The 22,305-nt window shown below is 46.1% G+C and overlaps 1 protein-coding gene across 2 annotated transcripts in view; it reads right to left on the bottom strand.

Moving 5' to 3' along the window:
- SYTL2 (synaptotagmin like 2) overlaps positions 1-22,305 on the bottom strand; it is a 206,458-nt gene that overhangs the window by 111,312 nt on the left and 72,841 nt on the right. The window contains exon 1 of one of the 2 annotated variants that reach the window (XM_068266751.1): positions 14,035-14,121. The exons of the other annotated variant lie outside the window; for it this stretch is intronic. The gene's annotated coding sequence lies outside the window, so the exon portion shown is untranslated. Of the gene's footprint in view, positions 1-14,034; positions 14,122-22,305 lie in introns of those variants that run through there. 2 annotated transcript variants of the gene reach the window in all.

The raw sequence follows: 22,305 nt of genomic DNA, 5'->3' as shown, positions 1-22,305 counted from the left end.
CCTCTGGTGAGGGTGTTACTACAGCAGCAATTTGATCTCTAGACAGTAGATATCTTGCCACTTGTACCATTTTTTGAGAAAATCAGTTTGAGGACTCTTGCACACTGCATGCCATTCTGATGATTTTTTCTTCTTTTTTATACTATCAGATTTAAAAACGTAGCAGCATGAAGTTTTTTTTTTTTTGTTTTGTTTTTTATCCAGATCAAAAATAGGATCGTATTGAAAAAAAAAAAAAAATTAAAATAAAATCAGAATCGCATGTAGTGCGCAAGAGCCCTAAAGGACAGCTGGAGTGAGAGAGGGATATGGAGGCTGCCATGTTTATTATTTATTTCCTTTTAAACAATTCCAGTTGCCTAACAGCCCTGCTGGACTTTTTGACTGCAGTAGTGTCTGAATCTGACAAGATTAGCTGCATGCTTGTTTCTGGTCTGATCTACCTGATCTGCTGCATGCTTGTTTAGGGTCTATGGCTAAATGTATTGGAGGCAGATGAACAGGATAGCCATGCAACTAGTATTTCTTCAAAGGAAATAAATATGGCAGCCTCCATATACCTCTCACTACAGTTGTCCTTTAACCACTTAAAGACCACAGGCTTACACCCACCTAGAGACCAGGCTATTTATTACAAATCAGCACACTGCATCTTTAACAGTGTACTGCACGGCCATACAACTTAGTACACAAATCAATCTGCCCCCCTTTTCTGCCCACCAACCAAGCTTTCTGTTGGGGGGCTTTGATCGGTGCTGCAGGGTTTGTTTGTTAATTTAAAATTTGTAATTTTATTTTGAATAAAAATAATTTCTTTTTCCCTCCCCCCCCCCCCCCCCCCCCCTGAGCCAATAAGGGCGATCCTCTCTTCTAGGAATCCGCCTATGAGAGGGGATTGGGTAGTGAGCCGCACCAGGGGACAGCCAGGTGACAGGGTTGTCCCCAGTTCAGCGCTGCAGTAGATCGCAGCGCTGTACAAAAAAAAAAAAAAAGTTTTGTGTTTTTTTTAATGTACACAGTCTGCCAGCAATGACTACCACTGGCAGACTGTTTACGGAGTTCCGCCCCATCACTCAAGCGGGGATGGGCGCGTGAGATCTCCGCTAACCTCCTCCCCCAGGACTTGACACCTTTCATGCTGGATACACACGTTGCGTTTCCGCATTCGATGCGGCCGTCGATACGCGTCGATTCGATTATTTCCGAACATTTCCGAACGAATTTCGATGATTTTTAGGTCGAATGCCATGTAAAGTATGGCAAATCGACCTAACGATCCATCGAACCTTCAATCGGACATGTCGGAAATAATCGAATCGACGCGTATCGACGGCCGCATCGAACGCGGAAACGCAACGTGTGTATCCAGCATCAGAGTTAGGCGGTCTCAGGGGAGCAACTCTGTGGCCGCCAATCGGCGTTAGACGGTTGTAGAGTGGTTAAAAAAAAAAAATGGAACCTTAACCAAGATAAAAAATAAAAAAAAAAGTTTTACTTACCCAGGGCTTCCCCAAGTCCCTGCAGTCCTAAACTATCCTCCGGTGCCCCTCTGCGGGTTACTTTCATTTTTTGCCAACAGAGTGGGCCCCTGGCCGCGCGCATCCTTATTTGCGTTCCTGTCGTCAAGCACGTCATGCGCAGGAGCAGTAAGAACTCATACTGCACTTGCACAGGGCATGCTTGACTGAACACGAACAAGGATGCGCACAGCCAGTCTGCCGAAAACAAAAACTAACCCATGGAGTTGAGGACCGGCGAGGGCACAGGATGGCTACAGGTGGGCTTGGGGAAGCACAGGTAAGTGAACCTTTTTTTTTAAAATCTCGGTTAAGGTTCCTTTCAAGGGAACATGGAAAAACAGATGCACATCCCAAAAAAAAAAAAAAAAAAAAAAAAAAAAAAAACACTCTGGGGCAAAAAGAAAAATAAATTAAAATTTTGCATTGCAAGAACGCGATATGAGGCCCCATTCACACTAGAGTGTTTTGCCGGCGATTTTGGCAAAATGCTCAAGCGCTAGTGCTTTTTAAAGCACTAGTGCAATAATAACTTATGGGTCTGTTCTCACTTGGGCTTTAGATCAGTTATGTTGGGTTGATTTGGTGGAGATTAACGCAGATCGCCCCAAGTGTGAATGGCGGTAATCGCCCAAAAACGCCAGTGCAAAACGCTAGCAAAAGCGCTAGCGTTTTGTAAGTGTGAATGGGCCTAAGACTTTTTGCAGGGTAAACTAAGCCTGAGATGTAGTAGTTGTTGCCCTGTTTAGATGTACAGCTATACAGAAACATGCAGGACCCATTTCTCAAAGATTAAGGAAAAAAAAACCCAAAAACCTTTAACCACACAGAGGTTTCTAAAAATACATGAAAAACCCAGACAGCATTTGTAGCATTTATCCATACAGCCGGTTGTAGCCTGTTGCACGATTGAACATGCTGTGTTTGTGCCGTGTCCTGCATTCATTTGCATTTTGGAGCTTCAAATGAAGGTGACACAAGCTTCAATTAAGAGTAGAAAACACACACACAGCCTGGATAGAGTAAGAGGTGCCCAGGGCCCGGTGTCTGCCTGTATTGCTCAGGCATGTCACCTGCAGCCGGACAAGTCTTGTGCGCCACCCAGTACAACGATATGGTCAATCTCATTATTGCACAGACTGCAGATGATCATTCAACATTCATACAGAGAAGCTGCACTTGCATACATGTGCAGCACGGTGGTGTAGTGGTTAGCGCTCTTGCCGTGCAGTGCTGGGTCCCCAGTTCAGATCCCAAGCCAGGGCACTATCTGCACAGGGTTTGTATGTTCTCCCCGTGTCTACGTGGGTTCCCTCCGGGTACTCAGATTGCCTCCTACATCCCAAATGCATACAGATAAGTTGACAGGCTTCTCCCTATATTGGCCCTAGACTATGATGATACATACACTACACTATGCATACATAAACATATGACTATGGTAGGGACTAGATTGTGAGCCAATCCTCTCTGAGGAACAGTTAAAGAACATGTCCAAGGAGCATGAAAAAAAAAAAACAAAAAAACAAAAAAAAACACCTCTAGCCCCTTGCAGCCGTCCTGTGCCCTCGCCGCAGCTCCACTCCCCGCCGGTGGATCGGGGTCCCCTCCGGTACAAAAGGCCTACTTGCACTCCAATGTGCGGCTCTCGTAGTCACACTGACGTCATCCGGACTGTACTGCGCAGTACAGTCCGGATGACGTCAGTGTGACTCAGTGAGCCGCATGGTGAATCGCAAGCAGATGCCGACCTGGTGAGGTCGGCATCTGGACCGGGAGCCACCGGAGCTTTGGCAAGGGCACAGGACGGCTGCCAGGGGCTGAAGGAGGCCCCAGGTAAGTAGATTTTTTATTTTTATGCTCATCGGACCTTCCCTTTAAGTGACAAGACAATATACTCTGTACAGCGCTGTGGAAGAGGTTGACGCTATCTAAATAAATAATACATGCAGCAATGGGAATTTGTGATCTAAGGGCTGGTTCAGACGGACGCTTGCGGAGCGTTTACCGCAAGCGTTCGGGTCGCGGTAAACGCTCCCATTCAAGTGGATGGGAGCGTTTACACCGAGCTTTTGCGCACTTTTACCCGAACGCGGCGTTTGGGTCCCGATTTTCGCGAGCGTTCGGGCTGCCCCTGGAAGCAACATGTTGCTTCCAGGGAGCGGCCAACCACGACGGCTACTGTTCCCCTAGGGGAAGAAAAAAACGTGACCGCATCACGACGCGACCGAAGGCTACTGAAAGCCTGACCGCGCAGCCGCCGCAACGCCCCCAGACGCGACGCCACGCAGACGTCCGTCTGAACCAGCCCTTACTACTGTATATCTGTAATTGTAAACACGGCCGTCATATTAATGCACACACAATAACAGAAATGTTTTAACTTAACTTTATTTTTAAGTTACAGGAACATGGGGGGGGGGGGGGGAGGTAAATTTACCAGAAAACTTTCAAAATCTCAAAAGAACTGTGCACACACCACAACATGTGCCATTGCTGCACTAAACTGCTGCCTACAACTGCGCCACCCAGAGGTGCTTCTGGGTCAGTGCACAATTACCACCTTTGGTTAGTATACAAGTTATTTTTAATTCTTACATTTTTGCAATAGTGGTCCTTTAAATACATGGTCGCCTGTAAATCCTAGCTAGAATTCAGGGTCAGGAGATACTTTTTGGCAGCAACTCAACTACTGGGTGAAATAACGTAATGGTTTAACCAGCAACGGATCAATAAAACATTTTTTTACTGAAAGAAAGAAAAAAAAAAAAAAAAAAGGGGGTAGAATAAAATCGCTTCCCAACAGCATACATGCCAATATTGCAATGTGGAAACTGACAAGCACTTAGCACTCCTAGCTTGGGAAGGTACACAGCAGTCTGTTACTGAGCCTGTGCTGTCTATGCTGTAATTACTATAAATTCTGCCAATTTTCCACATTGCAATCTTCTTGTTCCTGCTGTTGGGAAGACATCTTAAATTAACTTTCGATAAAGGCATATTTTATTCACCCAGTGCTGGTTCTCTAAGCCCCTAAGCTGTACACTGGAGGTTCTCAAAGCAATTAAGGTAACCATCACTGCACGGAAACGCCAGTGCCTCTAAAATGGTTTTTGTCCAGTTGTGAAAGAGAAGCAACCCAACATAACCAATCTAAAGCCTAGTACAAACATCCAGTTTTACCACTTCCACATAGTATGAGAGCTAACCTACACAATCTGTTCATGGTATTCAAAGTATGTTGGCCCTCCCCTAGAGGTGATAAAATTGGTCACCGATTGACCAATTAGAATTGGAGGTGTGTACCACACGTAGAGACTCAGAGCTGATTAACCCATTCAGGTTCCGTCGTTTTCACTTGAGAAATGTTCACCTCCCATTCATTAGCCTATAACTTTATCACTACTTATCACAATGAACTGATCTAGATCTTGTTTTTTCCGCCACCAATTAGGCTTTCTTTGGGGGGTACATTTTGCTAAGAGCCACTTTACTGTAAATGCATTTTAACAGGAAGAAGAAAAAAATGGAAAAGTTCATTATTTCTCAGTTTTAAGCCATTATAGTTTTAAAATAATACATGCCTCCATAATTAAAACTCACGTATTGTATTTGCCCATATGTCCCGGTTATTACACCGTTAAAATTATGTCCCTATCACAATGTATGGCGACAATATTTTATTTGGAAATAAAGGTGCATTTTTTCCGTTTTGCATCTATCACTATTTACAAGTTTAAAATAAAAAAAATATAGAAATATTTCATCTTTACATTGATATTTAAAAAGTTTAGACCCTTAGGTAAATATTTACATTTTTTTTTTTATTGTAATGGTTTTTTTTTATATTAAACATTTTATTTGGGTATTTTTGGGAGGGTGGGATGTAAAGTATAGTTTTATAATGTAATTGTGTGTTATGTTTAATTTTTTTTAATTTTAGTTGTAGTTTTACTTTTTGGCCACAAGATGGCGGCCATGAGTTTGTTTACATGACGTCACTCTAAGCGTAACACACGCTTAGAGTGACTCATCGGGGAGGGAACAGCCAGAAAAAGCACAGCTTCCGAGAGAAGCTGTCGCTTTTTCAGTGGGGGAGGAATCAGTGATCGGGCACCATAGCCCGATACATTGATTCCTTGGCTACCGAATCCGCGGCCGGGAGTGCGCGTGCACGCGCGCGATCGGCCGCGGTAACGCGCATGGTTCCTGGACGTAGTTTCTACGTCCAGGAACCAAAATAGGTTAAAAGAAAAAAAGAAGGTTTCATACATACCTGTGGCTTTTATACAAAAAAAAAAAAAAAAAAAAATAGGGATATTAACGACTTAAAGAGAACCCGAGGTGGGTTTGAAGAATATTATCTGCATACAGAGGCTGGATCTGCCTATACAGCCCAGCCTCTGTTGCTATCCCAAACCCCCCTAGAGTTCCCCTGCATGCTGCAATCCCTCATAAATCACAGCCACGCTGCTGACAAACAGCTTGTCAGAGCTGGCTGTGTTTATCTCTATAGTGTCAGTCTGATGCTCTCCCCTCCTTCTGCAGAACTCCAGTCCCCGCCTGCATCCCTTCCCTCCCTGCTGATTGGAGGGAAGGGACCGGAGCTATGCAGGAGGCGGGGGAGCAGCTGAGACTGACACTACAGATGTAAACACAGCCTCACAGCATGGCTGTGATTTATGAGGGATTGCAGAGTGCAGGGGGACCTTAGTGGGGTTTGGGATAGCAACAGAGGCTGGGCTGTATAGGCAGATCCAGCCTCTATGCAGATAACATTCTTTAAACACACCTCGGGTTCTCTTTAAGGACCAGAGACCAACCTACGTCGGAATAGCGTTGAATACTAACGAATTGCCACACATACCCGCCACAATCACCATCCACGCTGCACGCTGAGAACCACAGCCACGCACTCTGCCGTCTTTAGGATGGCAGAGTTCCTGTAAGCCAGTCCGGAACCGCTTTCATTGGCTTCTGACCCCACCTACCAACGTAAGCCAATGGGAGTTGCTTATGTTGATAGACAGGGTCAGGAGCCAATGAAAACGCTCACAGGGCTCTGCTGTTCTAGAGAGGGCAGAGCGAGTGAGCTGCGGTGGGGTGACAGCGTTGAGATCTTCAGCATCGACGAAAGCGCAGAGTCAGTGAATGCGCAGAGTCCGTGAAATCGATGCCCTGGTAGCCAGATAGCCATTAAAACTGAGCGTAGATTTCAATCAGAGCGGTCCTTAACTAGTTAAATAAATATACATCCCAGCAGCAATCAGAGCCCACCAACAGAAAGCTTTGTTAGTGGGCAGAAGAGGAAGGGGGGGGGGGAATTCATTTGTGTGCTGCGTGGTATGGCTCTGCAGCAAGCTTTTAAAGCTGCAGAGCCCTAATTTGTAAAACCTAGCCTGGTCACTGGCGGATCCGCTCAGAAGCACGATGACCCTTCTGTCTACTCTGGGCTGCGTGTGTGCTCCACTACACCAAGCGTCACATGATTAGAATGTGACGCTTGGTGTAATGGAGCGCACACGCAGCCCAGAGGAGAGAGAGGAATCAGCATGCTTCTGAACCGATCGCTATGTGCCGGCCAGAAGTGAAGAGGGGAGGACATACAGCGCACACAGGGCACAGTATGTCCGGGTGGGGGTTGGGGGTCAATCAAGTCACCGGACACTGGGAGGTAGATTAGTCGAACGGAGGCAGACGGAGGGGGGCAGGAGGAGCTAAAGGTATTTACTTGTAATCCCCCACACACTGCCGCAATCTTATTTTCAGCTGTGGTATCCTTTAAGTGGTTAAAGAAGGCATCCGAGCACCTAAAAAAAAAATTTTTAATTTTATTTTTAAATAATGGAGTTCTACTTACCTGTCCCTCGCCGCAGCTCCGGGGGCCCGGAGATCCCCTCAGTTTCAGAAGGCGACCTCGCCAGGGCAGCATTTACTAATTTACTACACCTGCAAGAGCACCACTGTCAATCACGCTCACGTTGGCTGGAGTGGTCTGCACAATAGTTCTGTAGGCGCCGCAGAAGCCAACCTGGCGAGGTTGCCTTCTAAAATGGAGGAGATCCCAGGACATCGAAGCTGTGGCGATGGACATATCGGCTGCCAGGGGCTGGAGGAAGCCCCGGGTAAGTAGAGCTCATTTTTTTTTTAAGTGCTCAGATGTTTCCTTTAAGTGAGCAGCTGTGGTTTCCCAGGATGCATCACTCTTGAATAAGCAAATCATCTCTTTAAAGCCAGGCTTACATCCAGAACCGCTGGTGTACAGCAACCCTATAGCTTATAAAACATTTACAGAGCCACATCAACCCCACATGCAGCCAGCCAGTTTCTGACTTTCCGGTCCTCATCAGTGCATGGCAGGGATTGCTGTTGCTCTATGCCAAAGACGAAAAGCCTTCCGATTCAAATAGATTAGAAGGCAAATTACACTTACATTGGAGGGTTTTTTGGTCCTTTAGCCCACCATACTTTCCTAGTGGTTCTGAGTCTATGCGCTGTGTATTCCTTAGTACTAGTCCAAGCCTATCCTATAGAGTCTATGGGATAGGGCTTGGACCAGTACTAAGGAGTACACAGCGCATAGAGACTCAGCACCATCAGGAAAGTATAGAGTAGAGAAAAGGAGACACCGAGAGCCCAATATAGTGTAGTATTTACTGGTATGTGGAATAATGGAAAAGTACATACGTATTATACTCACAAACCAGAATCATCTCCAAGGCAACCACTGTATAAGCAGGTGAGGAGTATTTTAGCCTGTACTCACTCAGGATTAATAAGTCGCACTCTGTAGATAGGAAAAAAGGGGGGGATGAAAACTAGCGAGGTGAACAGAGGCGCCAGAAGAGTAAAAGCAACCCTTAAAATTGTTGAAAAATGCTTGGGAGGAAATGGTGGACTAACCTCTTATAAGCAGACGCTAGAAACTGTCAGTTATTTAAACTATGGTTTATTGGCATACTCCAGAGAAGTTGTTTCGTAGGAGTAACCCTGCTTCCTCAGGCAACAATGGGGGCGCATACAACAGTTGTCCGTTCAGTAAACACCAGGCGCCTCTGCCGAAACGCGTTGCAACTTATCTTGGAGTATGCCAATAAACCATATGTTTAAATAACTGACAGTTTCCAGTGTCTGCTTATAGGAGTGAAGCCCACCACTAACTCCCAAGCATTTTTTAACAATTTTAAGGATTGCTTTTACTCTTCTGGCACCTCTATTGATCTCGCAGGAAAGTATAGTGGGCTAAAGACCAAAAAAAATCCTCCAAAGTGAAATTTGCCTTCTAATCTGTTAAATCGGAAGGCTTTTCGGTCTTTTAGCCCCCTATACTTACCTAGTGGTTCTGGGTCACTATGAGCTATCTGAATATACAGGTATATGAAAGTGAAAAAAGAACAGCACCTACGCATTGTTGATTCAACCAAGTCTGAAGCTCAGCTGAAAACATTGGTCATCTTTGCAATGAAATGGAAAATGTTATAGTCCGTCTCCACCCAAAACATTTGCCTTTATTCTGGATATAGACCAATCCTTGGGCAGGGGCAGACTGTAAATGACACGTCGCAGCAGCAACAGGCCCCATATAGGGCCTTCTGACTCAGTTCTGCAAGGAAGCTTATCTTTATTAGAGATAAAACAATTCAGTAAATGTCACCTCTTACCTCTCCACTGTGACAGCCAAGAAAGGCACTACAGAAATGTCAGCGTCATTTTACAGAGTTAGGACACCTATGTTTACCTGGGTACTTCTGCGCAGTATAGGTGACTAAGCATAGGAATGCATTCTTCTGTGATCTAAATCACCGGCTTTTAACCTTCCTGGCGGTAACCCCGCCAGTTCGGGGTAAGCCGCGCAGGAGGTTCTCAGGCCCTGCAGCGCCGATTTGCTTAATTTTTTTCTGCTGCACGCAGCTAGCACTTTGCTAGCTGCGTCAGCACACCGATCGCCGCCGCCCTGCGCTCGATCGCCGCTATCTGTTGCGCCCCCCCCCCCCAGACCCCGTGCGCTGCCTGGCCAATCAGGTAGATCGGGACTCCCAATGACGTCACGACGTCGCTGGCGTCATCCCGCCCCGTCGCCATGGGGAAGCCATCCAGGAAATCCCGTTCTTTGAACGGGATTTCCTGATCGGAGATCGCCGTAGGCGAGCGAAGCGGGCGGGGGGGATGCCGCTGGGCAGCGGCTATCATGTAGCGAGCCCTGGGCTCGCTACATGATTTTACAAAAAGAAAAAAACCTGCTGCGCTCCTTCCCGGCGAAATTAATTCGACCGCCAGGAGGGTTAACTTAGCTGTAGGGATAACAGTTGTGCCTGGATGAATGAATCTGTGAATGCATTTGTTTGAACATTTGCATGCGAGAGTGCGAAGGATTAATAGATTTTTGCTGTTTTCTAGCCACACCCCCTTCAGCACCTCCCTTTCCTTAAAGGGATACTGTAGGGGGGGGGGGGGAAGGGGGAAAATGAGCTGAACTTACCCGGGGCTTCTAACGGTCCCCCGCAGACATCCTGTGTTGGCGCAGCCACTCACCGATGCTCCGGCCCCGCCTCCGGTTCACTTCTGGAATTTCTGACTTTAAAGTCAGAAAACCACTGCGCCTGCGTTGCCGTGTCCTCGATCCCGCTGATGTCATCAAGAGCGCACAGCGCAGGCCCAGTATGGTCTGTGTCTGCGCAGTACACTCCTGGTGACATCAGCGGAAGCGAGGACACGGCAACGCAGGCGCAGTGGTTTTCTGACTTTAAAGTCAGAAATTCCAGAAGTGAACCGGAGGCGGGGCCAAAGCATTGGGGAGTGGCTGCGCCAACACAGGATGTCTGCGGGGGACCATTAGAAGCCCTGGGTAAGTTCAGCTCATTTTCCCCCGACCCCCCTACAGTATCCCTTTAACTTATTTAATGTCCTAACTAGAGGCGATGTGCCTGGATATATGTATTTTTTTTTCTTGCTACTGACCCCTGTGGCTAGGTTCTAATTCAGTGCATTCCCTCCTTCCCCTGCATGGTGTTTGTCAGCATGCACACAGCTTATGCTGGTGTATGTGCATGGTGCACATGGACACAACGTTAGCTCCATTGTGGGATTGGTAAGATGCACTATCTGTCCCAGGAGAGGACGTCAGGATGTGTGCTCCTAATCCATTGATAGGTCTGATGCAATGAATGTGTTTGCATGTCTGCACTATGCATGTTACAGGGCCAGAGTTAGGACACCTATGTTTACCTGGGTACTTCTGCGCAGTATAGGTGACTAAGCATAGGAATGCACTCTTCTGTGAACTAAAACCCCGGCTTTTAACTTCGCTGTAGGGATAACAGTTGTGCCTGGATGAAGGAGTCTGTGAATGCATTTGTTTGAACACTTGCTGGTTATTCTGTGACCTTACAACTCACCATGTGTGCGACTGCATGGGCTTAAAGGGAATCTGAGGTGAGAGGGTATGGAGGCTGACATTTAATTCCCTCCAAAGCTAGTTGCCTGGCTGTCCACCTGCCCTGCTGACCCCCCCTACATCGTTGGAAGCTTACTGCACAGGCGCAGTACCAGAAATACTGCGCCTGCACAGTAAGATTCCGATGACGCGAGCGGGAGCGTGCATTATTTGTCTTAGACGAATAATTGCCGGTGGCGGGGAATGGCGGAACGGAGAAGGACGGCGTGGGACATTATTAGTACAGGGGGCTGATAAAAACAGACACTTACCTGGGGCTTCTATTTCCAACACCCCCCCCCCCCCCCCCCGGACCCCTTTAAAAAGGTAACTTAAGAGGTATATGAAAGCTGCCATGTTTATTTCCTTTCAAGCAATACCAGTTGCCTGGCAGCCCTGCTGATCCTCTGCTTCTAATATTAGCCATAGCCCCTGAACAAGCATGCAGCAGATCAGGTGTTTTAGACTTTAAAGTCAGATCTGACAAGACTAGCTGCATGCTTGTTTCTGGTGTTATTCAGATACTACTGCAGAGAAATAGACCAGCAGGGCTGCCAGGCAACTGGTCTTTATTAAAAGGAAATAAATATGGCAGCCTCCGTATACCTCTTACTTTAGTTCCCCTTTAATAGTTTGGCCATAGACCCAGAACAAGCATGCAGATCTGATGTTTCTGACTGAAGTCAGACTAGATTAGCCGCATGCTTGTTTCAGGTGTGTTATGCAGACACTACTGCAGACAAAAAGATCAGCAGGCCTGGTATTGTTAAAAAAGGAAATAGGGCAGCCTCCATATCCCTCTCAGTTGAGGTGTACTTTAAATATGCCTTTTACGGTCTCTTGCTCTTGCTGGATCATAACAATTTGCATAGAGCTGAAAGTAAAATTTTATTGCATGGGTCCTTCCACCTCTTCAGCTTTGCAAACCTAATCGCAATGACACATTCATTCCACAAGGTGGCGGTTTTCTCATATCTGTAGGGATGTGGATCTTGTCTATGCAATGCAGAATGTTACAATGCAAAGGGAACCCTAATTGAGAGGGATATGGAGGGATATGGAGGTTTCCTTGTATACAATACCAGTTGCCTGGCAGTCCTGCTAATCTCTTAGCTGCAGTAGTGGTTGAATCATACACCTGACACAAGCAAGCAGCTAATCCAGTCTGACTTCAGTCAGAGCACCTGATCTGCATGCTTGTTCAGGGGCTGTAGCTTAAAGTATTAGAGAGACAGGATCAGCAGGAGAGTCAGGCAACTGGTATTTTAAAAAGGGGAAAAAACAAAAACAACAAAAACAAAGCACCTGATCTGCATGCTCGTTCAGGTTTTATGGCTAATAGTGAGGCAGAGGCTCATCAGGACTGCCAGGCAACCTGCATTGCTTAATAAGGAAATATAGCAGCCTCTGTGTCATTCTCACCTCAGGTTCCTTTTAAAGGGAATGTAAAGTGAAAAAATCCTCCAGTTATTTAAACTTACCTGGAGCTTCTTCCAGCGCTCCCCCCCCCCCCCCCTTCCTAACGCCCCAGTGATTGGGCGCTGCCATAGGCTGCAATGCGAATTACGGCTATAGCGGTGCCCAGTGACTAATTTGGGCCACTGGCGAAAGTCAGAGCACAAATTAATGGGTGCCTGCATTACGTATTCCCAGATGCATATATATTGTGTTTAAAGGTGTAAAGGGAACTTACAGTGAGGCTTCCATATTTGTTGCCTGGTATCCTGCTTATCCGTTTGGTTGTATTAGTGTCTGTATTAGCTGCATACTTGTTTCAGGAGTGCGATAGAGTCAGTCAGACTTCCGTCAGAGTCCCTGATCTGCATATGCTTGTTCAGGGTTTATGGCTTAAAGTATTAAAAGGCACAAGATTAACAGGACAGCCAGGCAACTGGTATTGCTTAAAAAGGAAATAAATATGACGGCCTCCATATCCCTGTCACTTTAGGTTCCCTTTGATTCAACAGTCAGAAGTGCAATGCAGCTCCGACTGTTCATTTTAAGGACAACTGAAGAGAAAGTGATGTGGAAGCTGCCATATTTATTTACTTTTTAACAATACCAGTTGCCTGGCTGTCCTGCTGATCCTTTTTCATGCATCAGTGTCTGAATCAAACACCTGAAACAAGCATGGCTTAACCTTGTCAGACTGTCAAAAACATTTTGCTCTGCATTGCTTGTTCAGGGTCTATAACAAAATATTAGGGATAGAGTATCAGTGGTACAGCCAGGCATTGCGCATTGTTTACAAGGAAATACAAAATGGCAGCCTCCAAATCCCTCCCTTCAGGTGTCATTTAACACCATTTATGCACCAGGATCAATCCCAAGCAACGGTACCCATGTTGTATGCAATGGGCCATTGCTAAGATTATCTGAATGATCCCCCCTGATCTGATGGAGCAGAGTGTTCTGTAGACGCCGATAGGCACCCGGTATAACAAGTTAGAACTCTTTACTGAAGAAAAACGTGCAGAGAGAAAACATACACCAACAAGAAACGCAGCTTAAAATACAGGAAAACAATACCATAGAGATCACCACTTCATTTTACAGACCGTGACATGTCGTTTTACTATACTGCAGTTTAGGCAATAATCCCGTTGATACTTCCAACATGACCATACTAAGTCAAACACTACAAAGAACAGAATGGGCAGCAAGCAAGAATAGCTTGACTGCACTCCTGTACACAGATCAGGGAAACCAGCCAGACAATCAGGAAACATGGCTTAGAGTGACATTTATCCTGTCCGTGCACAGCTTTGGGAGCGTAAAATAAAATGTCACTTCCAAAAAGAGAAAAAAACAAAAACATAAGCAAAATACAAACTTTGAATGAATATCAGTAGCCAACTATTACAGACAGATCACTGGAGGTCATTCTTTTTACATAAAGTTATTGAACAGCCTAGAATAGTTCAGCCTTGCTCCTAGCTGGCTCCAACAAGCGCAATAGGGAGGAGATCACACTACAATACTAGCCAGAAAACAAAGCGAGAAAACAAAGCAATAAAAGAATAAAATGAACACAAACAATACAACTAGGAGATCAATAGTCAGGGGGGGGTGCGATGGACTTACGGCACAAGGCAGGAAACGGTCTCATGGTGAAAGCCCGACCCTCGTTGGAGACATTCGGAACAAGACGTTTCTAGTCAGACTGCGAGTTGCTGAAGTCTGACTCAGCCTGTTCCGGTTCTGCAACATTCATTAACCATACCTGTAGCCATGCACTTACTACACAGAAGATAGGCGAGGATGGAAAGTATGCAGCTATTGCAGATACATGAATATTCAAATCTTCCCATTGCTTTCAGGAGGAAGTGTACCTTCAAAACAGAGGTGCGCAAACTTATGCCCCACTACAGGTGCAGCCTTAAAGAGGAACTCCAGTGAAAATGTAATAAAAAAGTGCTTCATTTTTACAATAATTATGTATAAATGATTTAGTCAGTGTTTGCCCATTGTAAAATATTTTAAATCCCTGATTTACATTTTTGACATTACATGGTGACATTTTTACTGCTGGCAGGTGATGTAGCTGCCGCATGCTTTTTTTTGGCAGTTGGAAACAGCTGTAAACAGCTATTTCCCACAATGCAACAAGGTTCACAGACAGGAAACTGCCAGGAGTACCAAGGTCCTCAGAGTTTCTTGTGGGAGGGCTTTCACCACAATATCAGTCATACAGCACCCCCTGATGGTCTGTTTGTGAAAAGAAATAGATATCTCATGAAAAAGGGGGTTTCAGCTAATGATTGGGATAAAGTTTAATTCTTGGTCGGAGTTTCTCTTTAAAAAGAGGCCCTGTAGTGGCATATAGTAGAATGCAGTCAATTATTCAGGATACCCACTTTAATGGTATTTTTTTCCTGGTTTCAGCATCCGTAACCCTTTCTATAGCTATATATTGCTGGGCTGCAAGGTGGTGTAGTAGTTAGCAGTCTTGCCTTGCAGCGCTGGGTCCCCCGAGTTCAAATCCTAGCCAGGGCACTATCTGCACAGTGTTTGTATGTTCTCGTTGTGTCCGTGTGGGGTTCCTCCAGGCACTCAGGTTTCCTCTCACACCCCAAAAACATACAGATAAAGTAATTGGCTTCCCCCTAAATTGAGAGGGAGAATAGTGCTATTCTACCACCGGTTCAAGCAATTGGCAAGCCCATGTATTCAGCATCAGGCACTGTGCCGGACACTGGGAACTCTGCTATAGTGTGCAAAGAAGTAGGGAGAATGGCCAGCATCTCTGTATAGCTCAGGGTTGTCAAACTCAATGTAAGGGGCCAAAATCTAAAACCTATCTAAATATGGCCTCTTGCACACTACACGAGTTTCCTATTTTTTTTTTTTTTTTTTTTTTTTTTTTTTTTATACGTCCAATTTTGGATTACAATTAAAAATCTAAGCAGCATGCAAGTACGTTTTTTAACTGGAATCCAAAATCGGATCAGGAAAAAAAAAAAAAAAAAAAAACGGAAATTGCATATAGCATGCAAGAGGCCTATGGGCGGTTCTGAGAGTTTTTTAAAAACACTTGCGCTTTGAAAAGCGCTTGGTTAATTTATTTCAATGGGATGGTGCACACCAGAGTGATTCATTTTTTTCACCAAATGCAAACTCAAGTCCTGCAGCATATTTGAGGATTTCTGAGGAGATTCAGCCTCAATGTTAAAAGGACACCCGAGGCAAAAATAAACTAATGAAATAGACTATTGTATCTACCTTCCTTCTCATAAAAAAATGACTTAAGAGATTCCACAGTTTTGTTTAAATCTACTTTTTAAGTTTTAACTGTTTTGTTTTTGCTCAATGACACATTCATTGAAGTATGCCTGAGCTAAAATCTATAAACTATTGACCCTTTTTACATCTGTCCTGCTCTCAGAAGCCATTTTCTGCTAGGAAAGTGTTTTATAGTTAGGATGTGACTACAGTGTGACCCTCACTGATAAGAAATTCTGTCTAAGGCCTCTTTCACAGTGCAACGTTAAAGTCGCACGTTAGAAAAATGGTTTAACGTGGACTAACGTACAGCAATGCTAAGTTCAAATAGAGAAGAAAAACAGACTGGCACTAGATGCCAGCCAAAGCCGTTACTGGGGTCACCGGATCCTGTATAGCATGCCCAAACGTGCACTCAGAAGCAGTATCACATGTATGTTTGAAAAGACAAAATGAAGCACTGATTGCTGCAAAAAAGTATACCTTTAATCCACGGTGTAGAATCACAGCGGGGTACACAGTGGGGGTGAGGGAGGCCTGACAGCTGTTTTCGCTTAAAAAGCTTCCTAATGGCCCATACTCATGGGCTACAATTGTCCGCCGCAACACGAGGCGCGTGCGTGTTGCGGCGACAGGGTCGCCCGTGAGTATGGGCCGTTGAACGGGCACGCACCCCGAACTGTCGCCCTTGAAATGTTCAATCGCCTGGCGACAGTCGCCGCCGCAAACTCCGCCGCAGCTGTCGCTAGTCCGCGTGAGTACGCGGACTAGCGACAGCAACCTCCATTGAGGTATGCAGAGCTTCCGGTGGGGGGGGGGGGGGGGGGGGGGGGGGGGAGGAACGTCGGCGACAGCTTCCGTCGCGCCGCTGGTCCCTCTTCCGCGTGTGTACGTGGAGGGACCTGGCGAGGAGCTGTCGCCGGCCTGTCGCCCACACGCTCACGTGTGCTGGCGACAGGCTACTTTTGCCGCCCGTGAGTATGGGCCATTAGAGGCCAATGCTAAGTCTGTGCAACATTCACAGTGCACACGTTGCGTTTGTGTGCAACGTGTAGCATTATTAGAAAGTGCTGCATGCTGTGCGTTATACACGTTATTAACTGCGTTGGACTGTTTGCAAATGCTCGGTAATGACCTGGAAGCATACTTTTCATTGCCTGTATGCGGCGATAACAGGGCATAGAGTTGCGTTGTGACATTTTTGGGACATTGCGTTTTTGTTGCGACAAGGGAACACAGCATAGTTATTGGTGTGCCTGGCACTGTACATACACATGTCTATCTCAGGTCACCTCGGGTATCCTTTAAGTATAGGAAAGTTGAAAATCGCTCTGAAAAGCGCTTGATCAGTGATTTTCCAAGCGTTTTTTGTTACAGAAGCTGTTCAGTTACAGCTCTACTGTAACAAAATATAAAAAGGCTACACCAAAACGCTACAAGAATCGCTAGGCATGCTTAGAAAGTAGCTAGGCACATGCTTAGAATTGGCGCTAAGCATTTGCGATTACGCTAGCACATTATGGTGTGCACTGAGCCCAAGTCACAGGCCAGTGCTGCTTCTGCAGAAAACATTCAAGATAAAATTTGGCCAAAGGCAAGATGCTGGCCACACGAGGGGGATTGGATTCCAAGAAGGGGCCCCATGGTCATTTTGCTGAGGGATCCCATTGTTGATGCACCCCCTCCTCAAAAACGGACAATTTTTCTACCACTGTTGTGTTCCTCTGGATGGGCAGGCAGTGTGTTTTACTGCTTACAGTGATGCACATTTGCAACTTTGGAGGGCCACATAAATAAAAAAAATAATAAAAAAAAAAAGTCAAGAAGGGTCACATTCAGCCAGCGGCCTTGTGTTTACACTTTCAGGCAATCCTAGTAAAGGTAATACATACAATTTCACTTGAGGATATGGACTAGTTCAAAATCTGTCAGCTCTCTACAACTTACAGTAAGTGACAGCAACTTAGGAAAAAAAGTAAGTAAAGAGAAGTACATTTTATAGGCTCTTTTAGCCGGGTGCTCCACCCGGCTATTTTTGGTGAGCACCGGCTGACATCAGGCACAACTCCTCCTCTGCTGTAAGCAGAATTGTGCAGAGAAGCACCAGCCTTGCATTATTTTATCTCACCCCCACCCACCTACTTTTTCATGCCACCCAGCTGGAAAAAATTTCTGGGGAGAACACTGTACATGCACTTTAAAAGTCACAATTTTTTGCCATAGTAGTCCTATAAGGTGAATATAAGCAAAACAGAGCTTGGATTGTGTTTCCGGCTCTGGCTGAGCAGAAGGGGAAGAAGGAGGCAATTTACTAATCTTAATGGGTCATTTTAAACTTCAAACAGTCAGAAAAATCATAAATGACTCGTGACGATGTGCACTCTGCTTATATTATCCAATTAAAACTGAAGAGGACTCTTAATAAGGCTTTAAATCCTGTTTAAGTGACAACTGTCATAAGAAGCTGCCGTACTTTATATATCGGAGATGAGGTCTTACACACTTTATACAATTAAATCTGCCATCGAATAATGGTCATACACCATATTTGTGCGTACACTGAATCTCCAGAATATTGTAAACTATGGCATTAAGTCTGTGGTATAGGAATCTGTGTTTCTGACCTAGTATTTATATATAACGGATCATAATGTCTAAAATGTTCTCAATGAAACCTCAGGATTCTGGAGCCAGTCACATGGCTAATGTGTAGGCACAGTGACAGGAAGTGACCAGAGATCCTTCCAGTGGACCTGGACTCCTGCACAGCACACAATGAAAATCCTTTATTCCACACATAGTTGATAAAGAATCCACTGCTCTGTGTTTCAAAGATTAGATCAAAGTATCCAATTAGTTCTCATGAACAGCTGGGAATAGACTGCAGGAGAGTTCTGCCCAGGCAGCTCTGCAATACAGAAAGCACACCATTTTAGTGCTCCCTGCAGCCCTGCTGATCTCTTTGGCTGCAGTAGTGGCTGAATCACACACCTGAAACAAGCATGCGGCTAATCCAGTCTGACTTCAGTCAGAGCACCTGATCTGCATGCTTGTTGAGGGGCTGTGGCTGAAAGTATTAGAGACACAGGATCAGCAGGAGAGTCAGGAATATGGTATTTTAAAAAGAAAAAAAAATCCACATCCTCAGTTCACTTTAAGTAAAGTTTTAGGCACCGTTCTATAGGGATGGTTAATGAGATGCAAATCATTTTGAATTGATGCAGGATTACGCAAATTTTGTCTGAAAATGTATGCACCAATCAAATTTTACCTCAGCATGATTTGACTGGTCCATTTCAAGCTGCATATATTTGCATAGAAAATTTGCATAATCCTGCATCAACTCAAAATCATTTGCATCATAGTGACCATCCTCACGGTTCTACTTTGTTGAGGAGAGGGGGGGGATCGAATTTGAGATATTGTTGAACTTTTTGTGATCCCTTTACGTGGAGCTAATTTCACACTACATGCTAAAGTGCGCAGCAGCAGAGCACACAGAGGACAGTGTAGAACAGATCTATTGTTTTAAGTGTGTCCTCACACTTGCTTCAGTTCAACGCACAATGCACTGCTGCATGCACTTTTCTGGACAGCGCACACATCTGCCATCCAGGACTATGAACTGCAGCCATGCGGCATCAGAAAGATTGTGAGTTTAGTTACAACTTAACCCTCCTGGCGGTACGCAGTTTTAGTGGCTGCGTCCGCGGGAGGGATTTTTTTGAATAAAAAAAAACAACTTGTTGCAATACTTGTAGCTAGCACTAGGCTATCTACCAGTGTCCCCCAAGTCCCCCGCACCTCTCTGATCCCCGCGAGAGCCGCAGCCTCTGCAATCAGCTTCAGTCATAGCTATGGCGACGATCAGATATGATGTCCGACGTCATGCCCAGTCCCGATCCTCCCCATAGTGAAGCCTGGAGCTGATTGGGAGGCTGCGCCATAGCGGGATCCCGGGGGGGGGGGGGGGGGGGGGGTACGTATTACGGCGGCGATCGAGGGGACCCGAGTAGAGCAGAGAGACTTGGGGGACACAGGTAGCTAGCCTAGTGCTAGCTACAAGCAGGGCTGTGGAGTCAGAGTCAGAGTCGAGGAGTCAGAGTGGGGGCAATTTTTGGCATCCGGAGTCGGAGTAGTGGATTTCATAAACTGAGGAGTCGGATGATTTTTGTACAACATTCACAGTCCTGTTAAGTATTAGACTCAGGGCTCGTTTCCACTATTGCGGTGCAGAATCGCCTGGATTCCACCGCTGATGAAATAGCATGTGGATCATATTCCCCATGCGTTTTCTGCCGCGAATTCGCATAGGTGAGGGTATATGCGATTTTAACCATGTCACTGCCTGTGTGAATTTACATTCGTACCTATGCAAATTTGCATGCAAATTCGCGGCAAAAAAAACGCATGGTGAAACCGCATGCGATTTCCCTATTAAATACATTGCATGCGATTCGCATGCATTCCACTCGCAGGCGAATTCTGCGGCTCTTTTGTGTGTTTTTTCACCGCTGAAAAAAAACGAACCTCAATGCTACAGTGGAAACAGGCCCATCCACTTGCATTACATGTGAGAATCCGCACGCGTTGGACGCATGCGGATTCGCGATAGTGGAAACGAGCCCTTAGGAGTCGGAGTCTGAGCCATTTTGGGTACCCGGAGTCGTAGTTTCATAAACTGGAGTCGGAAGATATTTGTACCGACTCCACAGCCCTGGCTACAAGTATTACAACAAGTTTTATTTTAACCTCTTGACGACCAGCTAACGCCGATTGGCGTAAACTGGTCGTCTGCGGGTTACCATGGAAACGGCCGCTCGATCAAGCGGCCTTTCCATGACAGTTCACGGAGGGTGTCTCCGTGAACAGCCGGAGAGCCGCCGATAGCGGCTCGCCGGCAAAATGTAAACAGGCGGGGAAGAAATCCCCGCTGTTTACATGATACGGCGCTGCTGCGCAGCAGCGCCGTAAGGCAGATCGGCGATCCCCGGCCTCTGATTGGCCGGGGATCGCCGGCATATGATAGGCTGAAGCCTATCCCACAATGCGCAGGACGGATATCCGTCCTGCGCTGCCCAGGAAGGGAGAGGGAGGTAAGGGGAAGGAGGGAGCGCACAAAACGCTGCGGAGGGGGGCTTTGAGGAGCCCCCCCCCCCCCGCTACCCACTAATGGCCGGCGGCGATCAGACCCCCCCAGCAGGACATCCCCCTAGTGGGGGAAAAAAGGGGGGTAGTCTGATCGCCCTGCTGCACTCCTGATCGGTGCTGCGGGCAGTAGAGCCCACGCAGCACCGATCAGTGAAAATTCCCCTGGTCGGCAAGTGGTTAAAAAAAAAATCCCTCCCGGGGCCATGCAATACTCTGCGGCGGCTACCCCGAGTGTAGGTCAGGGTTACCGCCAGGAGAGTTAATGCAATGTACACAAAGTGAAAGTGGCAGCCTATTAACCTCCCTGGTGGTCTTTTCAGCATGTTTCAGAGCCTAAAATCAGAAAATCATGCCATCAGAATGCCTGCAGCAGCCCCAGCACTCACTCACCTCCCTGGGCTCCAGTGCTGCAATTTTTCCTCCATCCTTCGGGTGGCGCTGTAACTGTAGCAAGATCACTTACAGTGATCTCACCAGAGCCTCTGAGGATAGGAAGGAGAACGGCTACAGACATCTGTATCCCCCGGGAGGTGAGTAAAACGCCTGCTGCGCGCTACACTCTGCATTGAGCTCCCGGCGGCTAGCCCAGGGTTAAGAGACCCAGAGTTAAAATACATGAGCTATTGACTAGCTCCTTCTGCTCTCAGAAGTTGTATTCTGCCAGGAAAACTTTTATGGCTGTAATCTGCTGATCAGTGATGTTTACTATATTTTGACAAGGTACCGACCAGACAGAAGCTGTTACTTCAATGCCTAGAAATTAGCTCTTTCAGGCAGCAAAATGCAACAAGTAAAACAGCCGGGTTAATATGTCTTGCACTGTACATACACGTTTATCTCATCATGCCATACTTTTACGCTGGTTTCACAGTGGGACATTAAAGTCCCACGTTACAGCAGCCAGTAACGCAGCCTAACTCACAGCACTGTAAAATCAATGTGCTGTTCACAGTGCACACATTGCGTTACATAGTAACGCAGCACGTTAAAACAAAGTGCTGCATGCTGTACGTTATACTGGGCTAAGCAGTGTTAGACTGCTTGCACATGCTCAGTAATCTGCGGCCAGCCACATGGCTAATTAATATTCACTGCACTGCAGAGAGACTCATGGTAGGACTGTAGTGTTGTCCGGATCATGAACGAATCGTTCATTTGATCCGGATCTGTGTGAGTCGAATCATCCGGATCACCACAATGAAAGATTCGGTTCACAGTGGATGTCTGTCTGGAAGAAACAGGAACATACAGAATGTACAGTGCAGGGAAAGTCATTTCACCCAGTCTGCTTCCCTAGTAAAATGATTCAAATGATTCAGTTCAAAGATCCGGATCTTTTCAATGACCCGATTCAAATGATCCAAATCCTTAAAAAGATCCAGACTTCCTATCACTAACCTGGAGCTTCTGCTTTGAGAGCTGCATAACGCAGCTCAATCTGACGTCCAACTTCAACACCACCATGCGTTGCATTAGGGGCAC

Source organism: Hyperolius riggenbachi, chromosome 2, assembly GCF_040937935.1.
Source record: "Hyperolius riggenbachi isolate aHypRig1 chromosome 2, aHypRig1.pri, whole genome shotgun sequence".
In the NCBI taxonomy this organism is placed as follows: Eukaryota; Metazoa; Chordata; class Amphibia; order Anura; family Hyperoliidae; genus Hyperolius; species Hyperolius riggenbachi.
This window is presented reverse-complemented; position numbering and strand designations above follow the sequence as displayed.